Source organism: Haemaphysalis longicornis, unplaced genomic scaffold, assembly GCF_048455015.1.
Source record: "Haemaphysalis longicornis isolate Haplotype H1 unplaced genomic scaffold, Haemaphysalis longicornis Haplotype H1 scaffold_2, whole genome shotgun sequence".
In the NCBI taxonomy this organism is placed as follows: domain Eukaryota; kingdom Metazoa; phylum Arthropoda; class Arachnida; order Ixodida; family Ixodidae; genus Haemaphysalis; species Haemaphysalis longicornis.
The window spans coordinates 278,599,808-278,620,051 of NW_027526295.1; positions in this window are offsets into that span (position 1 = coordinate 278,599,808).

Consider the following 20,244-nt stretch of genomic DNA (forward strand, 5'->3'; position numbering starts at 1 on the left):
GCTAGTAATCTCGTAATGTTTCCAAATCACTTCAGCATCCCTCTATAAGAGGTGGTCAAGGCTCGGTGCTGGGCTTTCTTCTTTATTTTGCACAAACTATGCACCGTTTTTTTGTATTCCCTTCAGGCATTCAGTTGTTTGCGCATGACTATGTAATTTACTAAGAAATAACCAGGGAAATCATAGCGTCAAGGCAAGCAGATATGTCAACACTGTATTTCTTAGGCGCACAACCTAGTGCATGTACAGCCATGGATAAATGAAGCGTGAACATGACAACATGAACCAGAACACACAAACGGCGCGATTTCTTTCCACGCAACTCAAAATGACCCATGGCTTAGTTACAGAAACAAGTTTGGAAATGAGGCTTTCCAAATATACCAATAGCGATTGCCACGAGTCTGTTACAAACCTTATGATCAGTAATAACATCCCCACTCTGGAGTTAAGATGGAAATTCCTTCGCTTGAAGTTCCTTCACCAACTTTTCACAAATAAGCTTGTATTAGACCGTACTGTGTATCTTAGACCCCTTTCAACAAGAGAAACCCGTCACACCCATGACCTTTCTTTAACCCCATTTTTCGCCAGGACTAACAATTTCAAGTTTTTGTTTCCTCGCCCCAATGAAGAATGGAATTTGTTGCCCGTAACTGCATTTTCATCAGTAGAAAACTTGGAGGTGTATCTGTACCAAAGTGCCGCTGTAGCAAACTGAAGCTGCTGTATTGGTGCATTGTTGTTCCTGCGTATTGTCCGATTTATTCCCTCTATCATGTTTTTTTTTTGCCGTGATGTTATTTTTTTTACTTGTGTTTCGATATTCAGTTTTCTTTTTTTGCTCTGCACTTTTTTTATTTCAGTTTTACGCAAAGTGACGTGTGTATACTTGTAACTCTTCTTGTCTTGCCACTCCTGCTTGGGCTTTGTAAAGACTGCAGTATTTATAAATAAACAAATAAATAGCGTGTCATTATTGGACCTCCATGAGCAGTATCTTTCAATTTGGCATGTTCTGGTTCATTTGCTGATTCATTCTGGTTTTGGTATTTTTCAATTGGCGTGTTCATTTGTCCATTTTCTCATGACTGTACAGTCATAGACAAATGAAATGCGGAAACGAAAATATGAACCGGAACACGCCAAATTGAAAAGTACTGTTCGTGGAGGTCCAATAATGACACGCTATTGGTGTATTTGGAAATCCACGTTTTCCAACTCTGTTTCGGTAACTATGCCATGAGTCATTTTGAGTTGCGTGGAAAGAAATCATGCTATTTGTGTGTTCTGGTTCATATTGTCGTGTTTGCGCTTCAGTTGTCCATGACCACAGGTAAGTAATAACCAGTGAAGACGTGCATGTAACACACACAACTCAAGAGCTTCCCACTTATATCACTACCGACTCACATTTGGAAAACGTGCTCAGTTATAAATACCTAAGTGATCATTCCGTGGCTGACCTCACCTGGAACAACTACACTGGGCATGTTACTAAGAATGATAAACCGCTGGTTTAAATCTCATGTTAGGGTAGTGGCAAGGCAATATTTTTAGAACATCTTCGGCATTGAAGCCAAAACTGTACAAAGCAAAAGTTTACCCATGCTCCGATATGTCGCATGAATCTGTGATCTACACCAGAGCTTATATCATTTGCTTGAAATAGTGCAGAACAATGCAGTGAATTATAATCCTACCGCCAGTATCACAGCCACAAAATCTGTGCCCATTTATTTACCTCACAGACATCACCATCCAGAGCATTTAAAATCATGCATTGTTAAAAGATAGCAAGACTGTAACTGAACACCAGTGCAACTTCAAAAGTTTGAAAGCCATCATGGCAAACGATTACGCAGTACTTGAAGAATCACCGGAGTTTCGGCGCAGAATGACGCCCTGTGGCAAAAATGTCGCACTGCTTTTCACTAAAGAGCAGTACACGACTGTTATTCTGCTCTCAAAAAAGTAGCAACATCTCATCCTCTATGGAGCATAGCAATTTGATCAGATCATGTTCACGCATCTCCTGAAAGTGAACGTTGCGAGGGGAAGTAAAATCCCACTGCTCACCACATGAGGTTGTACACGCAGACTTGTACTCTTTGGCAAGAACCTCTTTGGCAGGCACAACACTTTTAACATTGAAACACAGCTGCATATGAACTGTCAGGGCCATAAGAAGCAGCTGTGTGCACTAAATGTAAAAGAAATTGTATTTTGTTACAAGGGTAAACTTGATTTAAGAGAATTGCTTGAACAATGAAGCACAACCACAGTGAATACGGTTATTAAAAAAATATGACGTTTACAGGGCAGCTTGTTTACTCATCATGCCACATCAATGTTTTGAACATTTCACCTTCTATCAGGAGCATTAATTAGCGCCGTGAACAATTTCGAGTAAATTGATGTATCTACGTTAGTCATTTGCAGGGGACGGCACCAGTACATTTCGGCATGCTTGCAAGGAGCCTCATACACTGCTAGCCTGTGAAACCATGTTCCTACCCTGCCCTTTAGGAGTACGTTTTCTTCGCAACGTGCGAGCCTTTCTCGACACTGCACACTTTGGCGGGCTGTCCATTTCATCTGAAGCTTGAGATGCTACGGAAACGTCTCGCAATGCAATACTTTCCCCAGTGCAGGAGTGGGTATCCTGGTCTGCAAGATGGAGACCAAGTTTTGAATTGTAGCCAGCAAAGGCCTGCACCACTAACGTCCGCTGAACAGAAAGCCAAGCCAAGGCTATCCAGTCCACAATGTGTGACCACGTCGCTGCGTGACGGAGCCTCCAGAGCCCGTCGCCCACAATCCAGTCAGTGTAGATGGCACTCAGTGTGGACAGGAAACTGGAGCAAACAGCATCGAAAAGTCCCGGTGCTTCAAGCAGCTGTGTGCCCCCATCGATGAGGATACGGTGCACGCGAGGGTCGGATGCCACGCTGACCCCGTCCACAATCAGCACAGGCTGCGAGAAGCAGCCGGTCTGGACCCAGTCGTAAAGGACATCCCTGTCCTTCGGAATGAAGCGCACCTACGGTGAGAGCAAGTAAAATGCCAACCGTCACCGCTAAGTGCTAACGTCGACAATGAAAAGAGAAAGGCTATTACAGTCCTTGGTCAAGGAACAACAACCAAAAAAAAATCAGCTCACAGGTAATTTCTAATGACTAAGTCAAGCATCAAAACTTATTTTTATCATGCTCCAACAATCACATTGCTGCAGTCACCACAGAATGCACTGCACAGAAATGAAATCCTAAACAGGTGGAAGATTACTAACACACGCAACAGATTAGGCGCTTTCTTCTAGTGGTGGTACAACAGGAGTAAACGTACTACCATAAAAAAATGGGGGAGACAAGACAGCGTGCGTCCTCCCTCCACCTTTTTTCTACGTTCGTTGTCTTTGCGGTGTTCGCTTATTATGAACTAGTTCCAACTTGCCAAATTGACATTGCTTAATTTAAGGGGCCATGCAGACAAAATACAAGTTTGTTTTATTCGAAAGACTTCATGTTTTATAGTGCCGCAGAGCTTGTCTGGCAGCAAATGATGCTGTCTTCACTGAGAAATTAATCAATTTAGGTCAAAATTTTGGTTTCCTCACTAAATCGTGTGTTTCCGCGACGTATGCCATGAAGTCATAAGTGCGCGTATTCAAACAAACTTCCACTGCGTGATTCGGCTCTGCAGCCTTCCTTGCCGTCAGTCCTCCCAAATGGTGCTACCATACTTAGCCACAGACTGTTGTCCGCCATTGCTTTGTTTTTGACCGTATTTGCACCTGCCTTGTTCTTGTTACTGTAGCAAGTAATTGTTTCGTGAAACATGGGGTATCCTCAACAAAAAGGGTCACGAAAGACAACATTGCTTATGCCAATCGGCCAGTGTCGTGTAACACAACTCCAAAGCAGCGGACTGCTGTGCAGCTAAAATGAGCATAATGCGCCCAGTACCAACAGCAGTGCGCATTGGTACTTCTATGCTTATGCGTATTTTCGCAACTTTCATTGTTTACTGCTGTAAAATGAATATGAATTACATTTAAGCGCAAATAGCTCCCCCGGCAAGCTTATAAACCCTGCCTAATTTGTGTTTGCTTTTGTCCGCCTCAGCCAATCGCACAGGTAGGCATATGCTGTTGCTGGAAATGAGCTAGTGGGTTGCATCGCCATTCCCATTTTTCCTAATTATACAGCTTATGTGAGCAAAGTGTGCGTTAAAAGTGGTGCCAGTACGATTCTAACGACGCAATCTTTCGAATGAACCAAACTTGTGTTTTGTCTGCATGGCCTCTTTAAACGTACTCCCAAACTCGCCGACTGGCTAGTTAGCGCCGAGTGCGCATGCGCTGCTCGTTTTGGGTGCGAGACAAAACGCACTCCCAACTCGCCAACTGGCTGATTAGCGTCTTCACGGATGGCTCGGTGCTGCCCCACACGGGCAACGCGGCAGCCGCCTGCACGGCTCCTGCGGTCGGCGCCAGCCGAACATGCCGACTGCCCTTCCCCGCATCATCGACCACGGCGGAACTGGCCGGCCTGCACCTGGCCGCAGACCTGCTGCTCGAGCGGGCAGGCCAGGACAGCGAGGCCCTGGTCTTGACGGACTCCCGGCCAGCCCTGCTACGACTGCGAGAGGCAGACCAGCCGTCCAGCTCCTGCGGGTACGTGGAGACGTCGCTGGCGGCCAAACTACATGCAGTGGCCTCGGGCGGCTGCCATGTCCAACTGCAGTGGCTGCCATCCCACATGGGCATCCCGGGCAACGAGGAGGCTGACGCCCTGGCCAAGGGCACCCACCAGCAGGACACTCCCATCTCCCGGGACGTCACACCGTACGACGCCGCACGGCAGCAGCTGACCCGAGTGGCCCTCACCATGCACCCAGACCGCCGCGTGGTGAGTGGCCAGGCCCCCCGTGTCCTCCCGGGGCGTTTGAGCAGGGACGACCGCAGCCTGCTGCTCCGACTGCGGCTCAACTGCTGTGACGTGGCAGCCAGACTGCACCACCAAGGCCGCTGCTCCACCCCCTCCTGTGCCCACTGTCCCGAGCCCGAGACTGTGGAGCACCTGCTATGCTCCTGCCCGGAGTTTGCAGCACACCGAGGAGTGCTGCAGACTTCGCTTCAGCGGCTTGGGCTGCCCTATCAGCAGCTCGAGAGTCTACTGTTCCCGACGGGCCCCGCCGGAACTCGCCGCGAGGTCTTCCGCCACCTGCTCACCTACTTGGAGGCCACCGGTCTCAACAAGCGCCTGTAGACGGCCGTCTGCTGTCCGCGCCATTGCTGCTGCTGCTTCGCTTAGCTTTAAGTAGAGGCTCTACGTTTTAATTTCCTAGCCTACCCATCTCTTTCATCACCCCTTTTCTCCTCTAATCTTTCATCCCCCTCCTCCTCCCCCTCCCCCCGCACTGGGGTGTATGCAGGTGAGCCCCCAGCTGGGCTCAATAATATCCCCAGTGCATTTCCTTTCCCTTTTCTCTCCTGAACCACTTATGTATATGTATGGCTGATTAGCCCCGAGTGCGCATGCGCTGTTCGTTTCGGGTGCGAGGCGTTTGTTTTTGAACATTTCCGCATGTTCTCCCACTGGAAGCGGCAGTAACTATACTCACGTGCATGTTTCTTGGAAATAGTGATGTGTCCTGAAGCTCTTTCTTGAGACCAACGTAAAGGGGGAGTTTTTGTCCGTCTGCGGTACAAGAAAGCACGACGTTGACAACTCTCTTGGCGTCATACTCGCAGGACTCGTCCTCGCTGCAAAGGAACTCGATGGGCTTGTCGAAGTAAAGAGCTACCTGACGAGCTATTCCTATCTGGGACAGCGAGAATTTCTCGGTGTCAGACTTCGAGAAGACGGGATACCGCGGCGCTGGCATGCTTTGCCAACCAACATCGTTGAGCCCTTGCCTTGCCATGAAGCGGTACATCCAACCCCTCGATGCGCAGAACTTATCCTGGGAGACGCCGTACGCGGTGGCTAATACACGGGCTTTGGTGGCAATCATGCTCCATGTCACCTTGACACCCTTTTTGCGCTTCGCCACGACAAACGCAGCAAGCTCCGTTTCGATGAAGGAAAGCCGTCCTGCTTTGGGACCACGAAAAGAACGCTGGTCGGAACGGCAGTGTTGTAGTCGATGCTTGTTTAGACGCCACCTCCGAACATTACGCTCCGAGACACCGTAGCGGCGACCCGCACTGCGATTGCCCACTGCTTCGGCGAGAGCAATGACCCGAAGCTTAAATTTAGCAGGATATTGCTCTCTCTTGATAACATTCTTGGTACTTTCTACCGCTGCCATGACGAGCTACACCGTCACGACGCATGTACAAGCCGCGCTAACTTGTAAGTATCGCCGGCATCGCATAAACAATACTCGTTGGTCGCAAATGTCAGCCCCCATGTGCAGATGTGCTCCCGCGAATGAACCAAGTCGACCACAGCGCCACGCGAAGGCGATTTCGGTTTCGGTGTTGTCGCGGGGCGCTGTTATTTTCGGTTTCAACAGCAGCTGGACATACCAGTGAAGATTTCTCCTTTAAAAACACGGTATAAATAAAACTCCCTCTCCCTCTCTCTGTATATATCATCGAAAAATTTTTTCGTGCTCTGTTCTCTGTCGCGAGTATCTGTAAACAGCTTCCACTCTGCTGTAAAGGTGTACTGACACGAAATTTTTGTGTTACGTTTTTTTCGCTGCTATGGGTGCCTACCGGCCCACTAATCATAGAATGACAGATTAGACGGTCGAGCGCAGCGTAAACATTCATTTACGGCGTCGTTTATTCGTGCCAGTTTCGGTTTCGACTGAAAAACGCCAAGCGGCCGCCATAACAGGATGTATCACAATGACGTCACCATTCTTGCCGCATCGCTGCCTCTCTGGAAGCCATAGAGATAATATACTGACTCTGGAAGCGCGCGCGCGCGCCCAGACCGGCCGAGGTCTTCGCCGTCCCCACAGGCCCGGGCAGCATGACGTCAGTCCCAAAACCATGACGTGTACACATGCCCGAGAAGCGCGCGCCAACCACAGCCAGCGCGTCGGCTTTGTCACGGGAGCCCCGACGTCCGCAGTTTGGGGCAAGTAGCACATGATGTCATGTCGGCCCGCTCTGGGCTTTCTCGTGCGGGCGAAGATTAAAATGGATTTTAAACATGTTTCGCTGAACTGTTGCTGTTGAAACTTGCTGGGAGATATCTCCTGATAAAAAGGAAGCGTTTTACATAGTTATCACAGCTTTGAAATTTCGTGTCAGTACTCCTTTAAAGGAGCCATGAAGACAAAAAAAATTCCCCGCATTTCCCCGAGGGGAAGAATGTGAAAGTGCGAATGCACGAGTTGAATTTGCGCGGTTCGGTAATGTTCGCGAAAGAGAGATCACACACACACACACACAACTGCAAAGAAAGAAAGATGCATTTATTCACAGACACCTATTTGTGTTGTCGTTGTACTTGATTGCTAGAGCGGATCTCAGCTTTGAAATTTCGTGTCAGTACTCCTTTAAGCGGGTGCATTAGCCCTTCTCACACCCGATTCCTGGCCAATCCCCCACGTGGGTATGTGCCATGCACAGACGCCTATTTGTGTTGTCGTTGTACTTGATTGCTAGAGCGGATCTCAGCTTTGAAAGTTCGTGTCAGTACTCCTTTAAGCGGGTGCATTAGCCGTTCTCACGCCAGATTCCTGGCCAATCCCCCACGTGGGTATGTGCCATGTCAGCGGCCAGGCAGCGCGCGCCCATCTCCCCCCGTTGCCAAGGAAGACGAGGAGATTCCTGGCCAATCCCCCACGTGGGTATGTGCCATGTCAGCGGCCAGGCAGCGCGCGCCCATCTCCCCCCGTTGCCAAGGAAGACGAGGAGCGCGCGCACCCGCTGCTGTTGCTATGCGGACGGCGGCGGAATGCGGACGGCGGCGGACGCTTCAGGCTCGCTTAAGAAGTGCATTCGCACTTAATACAAGTTGTGTTTATTTGAAAGACTGCTTAGTCCCGATAACAATGATACCAATATCATCGCAATCTTCGAACAAATAACGGAGATATTAAAGAAAACGTGTGAAGCAGTCACGACCCCCTAGCCAATTTCCCGCAACTTTTCAATGACGTCACGGAACCTTGTTTGTGCGATTGGCGGCCGTCTAACTGACCTGTCGCGACGACACATGACTGGACGTCTGTAATGGGGCCTCTAGTTCCATTTGACCGCATCACTTGAATGCTAACGTGCAGTTAACGCACTGAAAATTGTTTTATTTTTGGCCCGTATGACGTCATTCTTGCTCATAACACGTCACTGTGGCGCAAAATTTGAAAGTTTTTAAATACTTCTTGATTTTTTGTTCGTTAAAAAACATCTTTTGGGGCTGTAATGGAGCTGAGTGAGATACTGTATCCTAGTTCTTTCAAATTACACGAAGTTGTATTTTCTCTTCATGGCTCCTTTAAGGTGCACTAGGGCCTCCAAAGCTCCATTATCTGGACGTCACCCACGCTCAGATAAACAGCCGGAAATGTGCCTATTTGACCACAGTCGCCCTACACTGGCAACACTACAGTACCCAGTCTCAATTCTTCCCGCAAGCGGAGGCTCCTCAAGGTAGAGTGAACTAGAATTCTAGTTTTAGTGCACTCTACCCCAGGGTTATCCCCGCCTTGAACAAGCCGAATAGCCCCGTCCGGAAGCCCTTCAACTATGTGAGAGAGAGAGAGAGAGAGAGAGAGAGAGAGAGAGAGAGAGAGAGAGAGAGAGAGAGAGAGAGAGAGAGAGAGAGGGTGACAGGGGGAAGTGAGGGAAACTGTTTACTCTTCCATTTCCTAAACCGACCGCCTGTCATGTTAGCTGTTATTCCCATGGCTATTTTAACAGCGAAGCTTTTGTCGCTGGCCGTAATATGTGAAGCGTCATCAGAAAACTATGGTACTCCCGCCGTTTACCGCGCACGTGAGCATGCGCCTCACGAGGAACGCCCGACTTGCGCGCGGCGCTCGCAAAAAATACAAAGAAAACAGTTTACGTGCGTCCGCGCCTCAAAAGGGGAGCACAAGACAGCTCGCGCTACAGACGCCCAGTTCGTGAAGCTGGTTCCCGCCGGCTCTAGCGCGTGCTGACGCGTTCCACTTTGGAAGATATGTGAAAGCCTATCGACGAAACGATCCGGGCCCGCCAGTTATGCATGAGGAAAACGACGACATAGACTGCTACCACAGTGAAAAGCGACGACGGAGCATGTAAATGAACAATTTAGAACCTAATGCAATGCCTGCTAATGCGTCCTTCAGTGCTTACATAGAAAGAAATCGTTCAGGTCCTCTGTGGTTCAAGTCTTGCGTGATTTAGTGCAAGCTTCGCCAATTTTAACAGCGGAGCTGTTGTACAAGCTATAAGTTCGTCTTTGCAGGAAAAAAAAATACCAAGAAAATACCGAGCGCTCGTGAGCGCGTGCCTCGTGGCGACCGCCGAGCGTCCTCGGCACGCGCAGTGGCTTCGGCGAAAAAAAGAAAGAAAAAAGAAAAAAGTGCTGGCAAAAATTTCGACGAGAAGGAAAATGGCGAGCGCTCGTGAGCGCGTGCCTCGCGGCGACCGCCCAGTACCCGGCTAGCGCAGGGAAAAAAAAAAAAACACTCCAACGCTGTCGTCAAGCGTCACCGCATGCATGTAAAAAAAATGAACTCTAGCGCTGATCCTAAAAAAAGCCACCCTGCTTGGGAGAGGTCACCGCAGCTGCCGCATTCTCTAGAAGCCATTATGGATAATTGGAGACATGGCTACCAGTGTGCCATTACTTCCAGAGACGACTTGCAGATCCCGCCATCGCTGCCTATCTAGTCGATGACGAAGGTGGAAGTCTACAATGCTGAGGATGAGTTTTCATGCACCACTCGCCGCGAAGAGGACGACGACCTCTTCGATGCATATGGCGACGATTACTAGCACCGCAACTATGCAAACGAACAATGAGACTGAAACTTAATTATCTGTCCGGCAATGCTCACAACAGCTTCGCCATTCATGTCTTGTGCGCGTGTGCAAGCTTCCCTGGATTATTTCTATCAGCTCGGAATTAGGAAGTTCCTTCTTTTCAGCTCATCGATGAGCTCCCAGGGAGCATTACAGTAACTGTATGCCCCGTTTGGGTACTTGCCAAACTCATCGAGGGCATCATCATCATTGTCATCGTCGCCATTCGTTGTCTTGTGCGAGCGCAGTGGCAACTCGGCGTTGTGTGTTTCCACGTCTAGTCTTTGCCTTTGGTTCTTCATTCAAATACGCCAGGGTAATGAGTGCTGCTGTCAACGTGATCATGTTTCCGTGCCTCCGTGTGTGCTCGTCCATTCCGGAAAACGACGCGATAGAGAATCAGCAACGCGGAGTCGGTTGGCCTACAAATTTTCAACCTCGTATGAGCCGGAAGGCGGCGTTCATGCCGGACCGACCTGTACCGGGCGGCTGTCCCGGCGGGGTGTCTTATGTGACGTTCGAAGGCGACAAACCCGCGCGTCGCTTGGCTCCAATCCGAAGTCTACGCGGGAGAGTTTTCAGCAAGCGCCTCCTCATCCGCATAGTCGAGGTGATAGTGGGGCTCTTGGTTTTATTCACGGTCATATCCTTCTGGGGTCGGTTGATGCGACAGAGTGGCGATGCCGTTGGAGACGTTAAGCTCGATCTGAGCCAGCATGCTGATCCTGGAACCGTGCGCGTCGTCAAGTTCGTTCGTGCTTCCAGGAAGGGTGCGCTGAGGAAGCGACTCGCCGCCAACCGACCCGACGACACGCTGGCGGCTCTGCTGGACGAAGCACATGTTCGAGTTGCCAACCACAGCATCACGCAGTGACCAGGTGTGTGTGAGGCTATGTCAATGCTAGCAACTCAGTTGTTTTTGTTAACGTGGACCGCTCTAGTTTTGTTAGACTAATTGATCGGGCTGATTGTGTGTGAGTAGCGCTGGGACGGGTACCGGGTGCTACGACCATCCGCGTTTTTCTCTCATCTTAAATGCACGTAGCGAACATAATAACTTTGTTTAAGACTGTCCACAATAGTCCCACGGTAAACGTTAAAAAAAACGGGAATTAGGTTCTCCCCTTTTTTCTTCTCGTTCGCCTTGCTGGTGGAGTAGCAGTTGTCTCTGACAACATGGGGATTGAAGACGAACTTCATCTGCTGGCACCTTGAAGAAACGATGGCTGCGACATTTGGTATTAGAGAACGTTTAATGCGGCTCCACCTCTCTTTACAACCTATTTACACGAAATTTTATAGACCTCCCACGAAACACTCTTTGCAGCGCTATCAGGAAACAGCGATTTCCCTCCGTTGAACGTCCGACTGCATGGTTGTAATCGAAAAGTTCGGTTTCTTTCTGCTAATTACCCGGTGCACAACCGCCTCTTCCACGTTGATCAGTCGTCGACTACACTCCTTGCATTTTTTCTTGGATACATGGAGGGCCACAGAGCCATCGCATGGGTCCCCTGCAACGTGGCAGCGATTTGCGATTTGCCAACCGGTGCAGTCACCGCGCCACCGGCTCTGCTATAATTCTCTCACAGAGAGTTACAGAAGAGCGGAGAGCCGGTCCCGGTACGGTACCTGGTACACTTGCGCATGCACACTACCACTTTTTCCGCCTCTGGGCAGGTGCAGTAGCGCCGGTCGATTACCGGGTACCGTACCGGGACCGGTTCTTCGCTCTGTTATAGCTATTCGCGTTACATTCAGGACAGTGTCCCCAAACCGGGCTCCGTCGCCTCCGTCATGTGAGGTAGCGTGGTGGTGAGCGGCCAGGAAAGGTTGCTGCCTTGGTTATGACGGCAAGACGCCGAAGGCAAACTTAACTGGTTTACTGCATGACGAGAGATGAGCGAAGCAATACAGGAACGATAGCCTTATGGGCGAGATTACAGCAGAACTCGACAGTTCAGCATGGAACTCGACAGCATGGATTCGCTGCTGCAAAACGAATGCGAACTGTTTACCGCGAGGGCAGGTTTTTTACACAAAAAAACCGGGCCACCTCCACTAACGTGAAACCTAGAAGGGGTGAAGCATGCACCGTATAAGTGTATTCTTGGCGCCTTGGCGTTTTTGCACACTGAGATGAAATCGTTTGGGTGTAGAGGTATACAGCTTTGCTGTAAAAGTATCGTGTCTTTGAAGCACGGAGCGTTCTAGCGCGATGCGTTGGAAAATGAGTCTTAGCGAAAAGTAATACGTTTGAAATACGTACGAGCACGCTTGAAGTGCATTTCAAATATGCTTTGTATTTGTAAATGTATTTTAAGTGCATTAAAAATTGCATTTTCTCAATTTTTAGTAAATATTGAAAATACATTATTAAAATGCGGGAAAAATACAGTGCTTTTAAGTACCCTCCAAATAGATTAAAAATGCACTGAACCTCACGAATGTGCGCTTAAGGCATTCAGAATATATTGAAAATGTATTTCTTCCCGCCAAACGATCATGGTGTAAATGCACTGTAAATATTATAAAAATACACTTACCTAACTACATTTGCAACAGCACTCTGAGTATACTTTAAAAGTGTGCTGAAGCATGGAAATATACTCCGAATATATTCGAAATATATTTCAAATGCCTTTTACGTTTGTGGAACGAACATGGTAGAAATACGCTCTCAATGCATTAAAAATACTTATTGAAAATACATTTTAAATGTATTCATAAAGCTTTGCCGAAATACATTTCGAGTACACGGCAGGCGCTGCTTCAGTTGCTGAATTGTAAGATTGACGTAAAGCATATGTGAAGTGCCGGATAAAATACATCTCAAATGAATAAACGTACTGAGAATTTCTCCTCGATGTTTCCTTATAATAAAAGAAACTGAGAGAGATACTTTCACTTACTGCGCTGTCTACATAACTCTGCGTATTAGAGAGAAACTCGGTGTACAAATATGTAAGCGGCGGTGTTCCAACGCAATCGGCAAAGCAAAAACATCGAATTCAACGAGTTGTACGAAAACATTTGCACTTTGCCAGCGTTGCTACGACGGTATCGCTCTGGAGGCTTGGAAAATTTTCTTTTTCTGAAAAATATTCGCCTTAGATGGACAACCCTGGCTATGCTTGCGAGGGCGAGCAGCTCGGCGCCTCTCACTGTCGCTCACTACCTCCTCCTCTTAGGGTGCCTCGATGCGCGCCCGCTCCGCTGAGGGTGAGGACAACCGCGTCGTCTGCTAGCGCGACCGCCATTTTCTTGCATCCGCTGGACGCGGGGCGCGCGTTTGCTGCGTGACGCGCCTTGATAGAGCTGGTCTCGCTAACAGTGTGGGCTTGATTGGGCTTTACTTTTGATATTCATTCCTTTTCTAGGGTAGATGAACAGAAGAGTACGATTTTGGTGAAGGATTCTCTATTTTGAGATGATTAGCGTAGGTATGGTGTATCCCGTGTGTTTCTGCTGCGCTACATTTGATCACTATGAATTACCAACTAGCCCAGTCTACAGCTTTACTTTTGGTGAAGTAAGCGTGATGCGCCGGGATGACGCTTCGGGTCTGAGAAAGGTCGCACACCTTCTTACAACGAGCGCCTTATTTCATGATACAAAATGAAAGTACTGAAGATGCAAAGCGCCACACGTTTCATATCGGCCTGTCCGTTTGTAATAATCAAATATAAAAAGGCTGCAAAAGCATGATGAAACCTCCAACACAAACGCATAAAACTGTACGTCTGGTATCTAGAAACAGCCACGCAGACAAGCTGACAATAGCCCCAAATGGATTTGGCACTGCTGAGAAGCCGGGTACAGTGGTGATCTCGCTTAGGGTGAACATGGGAGCACGTGCGCGCCGGTACTATCAGATAGTGCGCGCCGGTACTATCAGAGCCGCTCTGATAGTACCGGCGCGCACGCGCTCCCATGTTCACCCTAAGCGAGATCACCACTGTACCCGGCTTCTCAGCAGTGCCAAATCCATTTGGGGCTATTGTCAGCTTGTCTGTGTGGCTGAGCCTACCGTCGGCCGTGCGAAGCATCGCGCATACGCTGTGCATGTCGAGCCGTAATTTGCTTTGAACGCGCGGATTGCGTCATCGGATCGTCTGATCGTCTTCTGCTATGCTGTGGGTCGTCTGCTAATGGTACCTCGCTTTAAACACCGAATCATCGAACCTTGTACGAACATGCCTAATAAAAATCCCAAAGTATCTTTTCCACCGTAAATTGAATCAGGGTTGTAGTGCCCTAGCTCACATTAAGTTCTCAATTTATTCCTGACAAACATTGTGTGCATGGGCTCCTTTGGTTTCAGTGGCAATTACATAAAGAAATAAACTGCTGTTTAAATTAACGTCATCTTTTTATGGAGTCTCATTGAAGCATATTGGTGAGTTGCGAACTTGCGATGTGACGAACCAATTGCATTGCATTCAAGCTAATGTACGGATAACCGCTCACTAAGAAACAGTTTCCACTTATTTTTACAGCGGCCGATTTCTCCACCGATTCAAGCACGATGAAGTTAGCAGACGACGTTCAGACGCTCCGATATGACGCGATGCGCGCGCTAGAAGTATAGCCTTGCTCGACACGCACAGCGCATGCGTGCGGCTTCACGCATCCTACGGTAGGCTGCTCTGATAGTACCGGCGGCCATGCGCACCCGTCTTCACCCTAAGCGAGATCACCACTGGTTCGTCGGCTGCCACTTGTCCCGCTTGATCTTCACCGTCCACAGAACTTAGAAGCCGCTTTTTTGGGTCTCTAAGAAGCGAAAACATCCTCCAGAAATTTTTAGAGCTGTTAGAACACTGGGGAACGCAGCACCCAGGCGTTCTGCAAATAGACTTTGTGAAGAGCGCCGCTTTTCGCGCGCATAGCACGGGAGTCGGCGGGGGCGGGATGCAAGAAAATGGCGGCGGCGCCTCCCGAGAACCGGTCTTGGCGGCGGCGACCCCTTCAAAGAGTGGCGCCACCCTCAGCGGAGCGGGCGCGCATCGAGGCACCCTACCTCCTCTGTGCCCGGCACCTGCGGCGCGAGTTGAGCGGCGCACCCCTCTTTCACGTTTTGTCTGCCTTCGCTGCGTTTCTTTTGCCTGTCCTGTGGTGTTTTCGGACTCCTCAACGCGCGGTCGTCGGGTGGACGCAGTCTCTGCTTGGACGGCGCGTTGCAGCGGCGTTGGCCGTCTAGCCAAGGTAAGCACGATATATCGGCTATTTGCGTTTACGGTGTCGCACTACAATTAATGGACGTATGTTTGCCTTGCAATCGAAGAGTGCTAATGCCCTTTATGAAATCCGCACGTGGTTGTTAAGCTTACCTCCACCTGCGAGCAAGATTTCCTACCGTAACTACGCCGTGCAAGGGAATGTACTCACAAATCAACGACAGCAAGAAGACGTAAAAAAATGGATTTTAGTGCTTTCTTTTTGCGCCTAATTTTTAGCTCTGGCCCTGCTGAGTGGACGGGGGACTGTTGCTACGAGTTTCCTTGTAGATCGAGTTAAGGTACGTCCTCACTTGCGGCGCCGCGCGCGCGCAGCGCCGCGCGCGCAAAAAGCGGCGCCGCAAATACCCGTTCGCGGCAAGATTCCTCTGCCGCAAAAAAATAGCGCCGGGACCCATCTTTCGCGGCAAGGCGCTTTGCGGCAAACTCAACGAACCAATCAGCGCCCGGGTCCCGTGAGCGAGGTCACGTGAGCGAGGTCAGTGCTCTCCTCGGGGAGCTGGGCCGGCGCGGACAGCCGGCGAGCGCGCAGAAACGTTCTTCCCTGCTACACCGTCGTAGAGGGCGAGGACCGGTTTGAGCCACCGCCGCCGCCGCCTTTGCGCGCGCGCGCTCCCAGTAGTGTGGTCTCCAAAAAGCGGCGGCGTTTTTGCGCGCGCGGCCCTGCGCGCGCGCTGCGCCGCAAGTGAGGACGTACCTTTATTCCGTTCTTAACTTATTGAGGACTAAAATTTGCATTAAACACATAACATCCAGGAACGTTTTTAGCACAGCCTGTTCACAGAAAGTCCGCCGTCCATATTTACGCGCTTGAGAAATTTGCGAAGTGTATCCAGGGACGCAGTTTTCTTTTGTTTTCTGTTTGCAGCAGCTGCTCACAGCTGCGCATGTTCACAGCAGCCGCCGTACGGGGAAATAACCCAGTTTGTGGCATACATGCATCCGACTGATGCGCATTGCCGGGCCTACGAGAATCCGAGCAGCCTTCGCGATTTTTTTCGGTCGCATGTCGCCATTCTGTCAACTAAAGCCATGAAAGAGTTTATGCCGTCTGTTTCGAAGTGACCAAAAGTGTTAAAAGCGACCCACGTAATCTTCGGTGCAAGTGGCAGTAGCGAAAGTGCTTCATGCCCAGGGACTACAAATGATTTGTCCATCTAAGACAAACTGTATGAGAGTAGCCGCTAAGTTAAATCAGTTTCTGTTCCTACCGCCACCCATAACGAAGAACCAGCAAAGGAAGTAAGGAGAAGAAAGGCGGGTGAGGAGGGGGACTTCGAGAGAGGCAACCAGTTCCCCCGTACGAGACCCCTCGGTTCTCGGAACTGGTCCCCCGGGCGGGTTCGTCTCTTTTGTTCCTTGGATTGCTCCCCCAAAACTTCGCGAAACGTCAGGACGTTGGACCTTTCCTAGCAACTTTTTCCCTCCTTCACGAACACGTGTGCGCGTTCCGAGAGGCCCTTCGGCGCGCTCGTGGTCGAGTGACAGACACGCGGAACCCGACGCGCTACCGCTGGACCACGCCACCTGAGAATTTCAAAAATGTGCCGAAAAGCACCGAAAACAGCGTGGGCTGCTTGGCGGTTGTGTGTGTTTAGAAGCCGCAATTGCCCATTTGCGTCTAAAGGGTGTACTTAAACGAGTTTCTAATAGGTGTCACGAGTATTTATGAAGGAAATACTTTTTACTTGATGGTCCCTGACGCTAACAGGTGTTTATCTCTTTTTTGTATTGTTGCGACCGTGAAGGCCGACTGCAGCCGGGAAGACGTCCAGAGCTGACAGGCCAACGTAAACGTTTACTTCATAGCGAGAGGTGAGCCGAAGCCAAAGAACAATGCCCCGACGGGCGAGGTTACAATACAGGACTCGAGCAGAGCGACAACATCGATTCGCTGCTCTAACAGGAATGGTTTACAACGCTTGGGAGCTCTATTTATACCCGAAAGCGGTAACGGTCAAACGCAACACGCTGGAACACGCACAACACTCTTTCCAGAGTTCGTAAGCTGTTCATAGCCTCGGGCACGTTGAGTCCGAGAGAGGGGAGAGAGGAGGACTCCGTTGCGATCACCGGGGCCTGCCTCTGTGTCCTTGAAGAGCGTGGAGACGAGCCGTGCAGGCAGCCGCCGAAGTTCAGCCGCCGCAGGCAGCTGAATGCGCAGAGAGCGAAGCGTCTGACGAGGCTTTGTCGCAACTTGTTGCCGACATGATTGCGCCTGTTTTCGAAGGCGCACGAGTGGCTTCGCCGCACAGCCGAGGAGTGATGCGGGGAAGTACTGCGGCGCTGGCCCATTCGTAACAGTATGTTAAAGACGCGAGCATTTACAATTATTTTCCGCGTTGCTCCCTAATTAAATGATGACGTTGTCTGTGTACAGCCAAAAGTATAAAATTACCTGCCGGTGATGTGCGGCGGAGAGCAAAAAAATTACATGTGTGTGCAAGCACAAATACACGTTTTCTGGCGTTGCTTATTTTAATCGCCTCGGTGAGGTGCCTACGATATGAGAGCTTGTTATTTTAAGGACGGCGTGAAATTTTTCTTGTTTTTCGAAATAACCTTGCTTTGCCGTTCCTTTGAAAGCATTGTTGAGTGCACATGCCAATCTAATGACATTTATGTAAGCAAGCTTTCTACTGCAATCCTGCCCATGCATTTTCAAATTGTTTCGCTGCGCACTATTTTCTTATAACGTAATCTCCGAAGAAGGTGACGCTGAAATATGCAACACATAACAATAATTGTAGTTAATAAGATTACTGCTTATCTTATTTTATTAGCGTCCTGTGAGGTCACAGACCAGTTTTGTCCAAGTTAGTTGAAAAACTAGAATTGCCACCATTTCAAGTTAACTCAAGCGCCTAAGTAAGAGAAGTAGCATAACTTTAAGAACTCTGTTGCATGTTTGGTAACGTTGTTATCTTAGCTCTGTCTTTTTTTCCCTAATTTTCGCTAATTTTTATCCCTAGACAATGTCCAAACATAAGCCTCCCCCCCCCCCCTTCCACCATTCTTTCTTAAAAATGGTATTGAAGATCCGATGCCCCATGACAATATAAACTATGCTTACCATTACATAAATTGTCTTACGTCCTTCAAAGGGGCATTGTTCTCACGGAGGGCTTTTTTTTCTCTGAAGGGGAAACTAAAAAATTCTTGCTCGCGAGGTACGTTGGCACGGCTAGAGAAAAGGCCTGATTGATTTGACATTTATTTTGCCTCTAAAAAAAGTGTTTCATTAATATTTTCGCATTTTCTTTTTGCTGCAGGTGCTGGTGAAATTTCCCGCGTGGAGAATCCGAAGTACGAAGACTCTGATGCACAACGCTTCATCTGCGCTGGCTGCCCAGCTGGCTGAAGGGCATTCATTCCCGCTGCTTAGTAATGGCGAAATTGGCCGCTCGACTGAGGTGTACAATAAACAACTTTCAAACTGCCAATTTGTGCGCATACATGCTGTTCTTTTCAGTCATTTTCTGGCCCGCATTCCGAGCATGGCCGGTTTACATTTTCACAATGGAGTATATCTTTAGCCTAGTGCCTATTAAACTTTTTTTGAAACTACAATATGATAGTTTCTAGTTGAACGGTAACAATTCCCACTAAGACACATTGCCATGGCATCTCTCAATGTATTTAGGTTTTATTTAGTATACACTAGTAACACATTTTGAGTATATTTGAAGCAGTATTTATTGTGCATTTAAAATGCATTACTAATACATTTTGCACGTATTTAAAATTACATTTTCTGAGCATTTTTAATGCATTAAATATATATTTTTCATGCACTGCTTATGTATTTTTGAGGTACATTTTAAATACATTGTAAATGTATTCGAAATGCATTTCGAATGTGGACAAAATAATGCAGAATAAATACAAAGTTAATATATGTATTAAATGCATTCAAAATACATTAAAAATACGGCATCTTTTCGCTAAGGGTGTCCCGGTGTTTCGTGCCGTGACTACATGAACCGACAGTGACGACGACGACAGTAAATGCCTACAGCCCGAGACCCATGCTTCTGGGCGCACGGCCCGAAAATAGTACAGACACACACAACGCTCTCTCCCGAGTTCGTGAAGGGCCGGCAGTAGCGGCGCTCGTTCAGTCTGAGCGAGGGAGGAGAGGAGATCTTGGCTGCGGCGACCGCTTCGCAAGCATGCGGCCAAAGGGCAGACCTCAAACACATAATATGGGCATGCAGAGAAAAGCAAAAACACACACAAAGAATAAACATCTTTAATGAGGAGCAATGGGAGACGGCGCTGCTCAGCTCCGAAGAACTACTACAGCAACTACTGATCCAAGAAGCTGAAGAAGCCGCCAGGGGTCAAGGACTCCTGGCCGACGACTGAAAAGAAGGGCAGGGAAATCCCCCTCCTTCCCCTTCTGGCTTTCTGGAAAAAAATAAAGTTGTTTTTCTCTCTCTCTCTCTCTCGCCGGGACAAGTCTCTGCACGAAGAACCGTTGGTTTCGCCTTTGGCTGCCGCCAAGATTGATTCACCGACAGCGAGCCTCGAGGCGCCCAAGGGCCGGCCGATTCCCGGCAGGCAGTAATCTGTCCGAGCAGGCTTTCTTACATAGCACCGGAACACTCCGCAACTTGCAGCACGCGCGAAAATGGTAGCGGCGGGCTGAATCGTAACAACCGACATTGTCGCGCCCTGTCTCCGGCACAGCGTGCACCGGCTTCTATGACGGGTCCTGTGGAGGGTGGTTTATGTGTTTGTACTTTTTGGTGCCCTGCGTGATAACCGCTGCCTTTCGGCGAGCCGAGGCAGTGCGCGTCACGGGCCACCGCTGTGGATGTTGGTCTGTTCATTCCGAGCTGTAAGCACGCCGATGTGCTGCTTACTGTATCCTCACTGCTCTCTACTCGCCATTCAAAACAGTTCAAGTGTCGCTCTTAGATTTCAGTCGCCGGAACAGAGGCAACGTCCCTGCAAACCGCTCGTTCACCGCGCTAAGAAGATATGACGAAGGTCGGCACTGGGACTCCTTTGCCAATG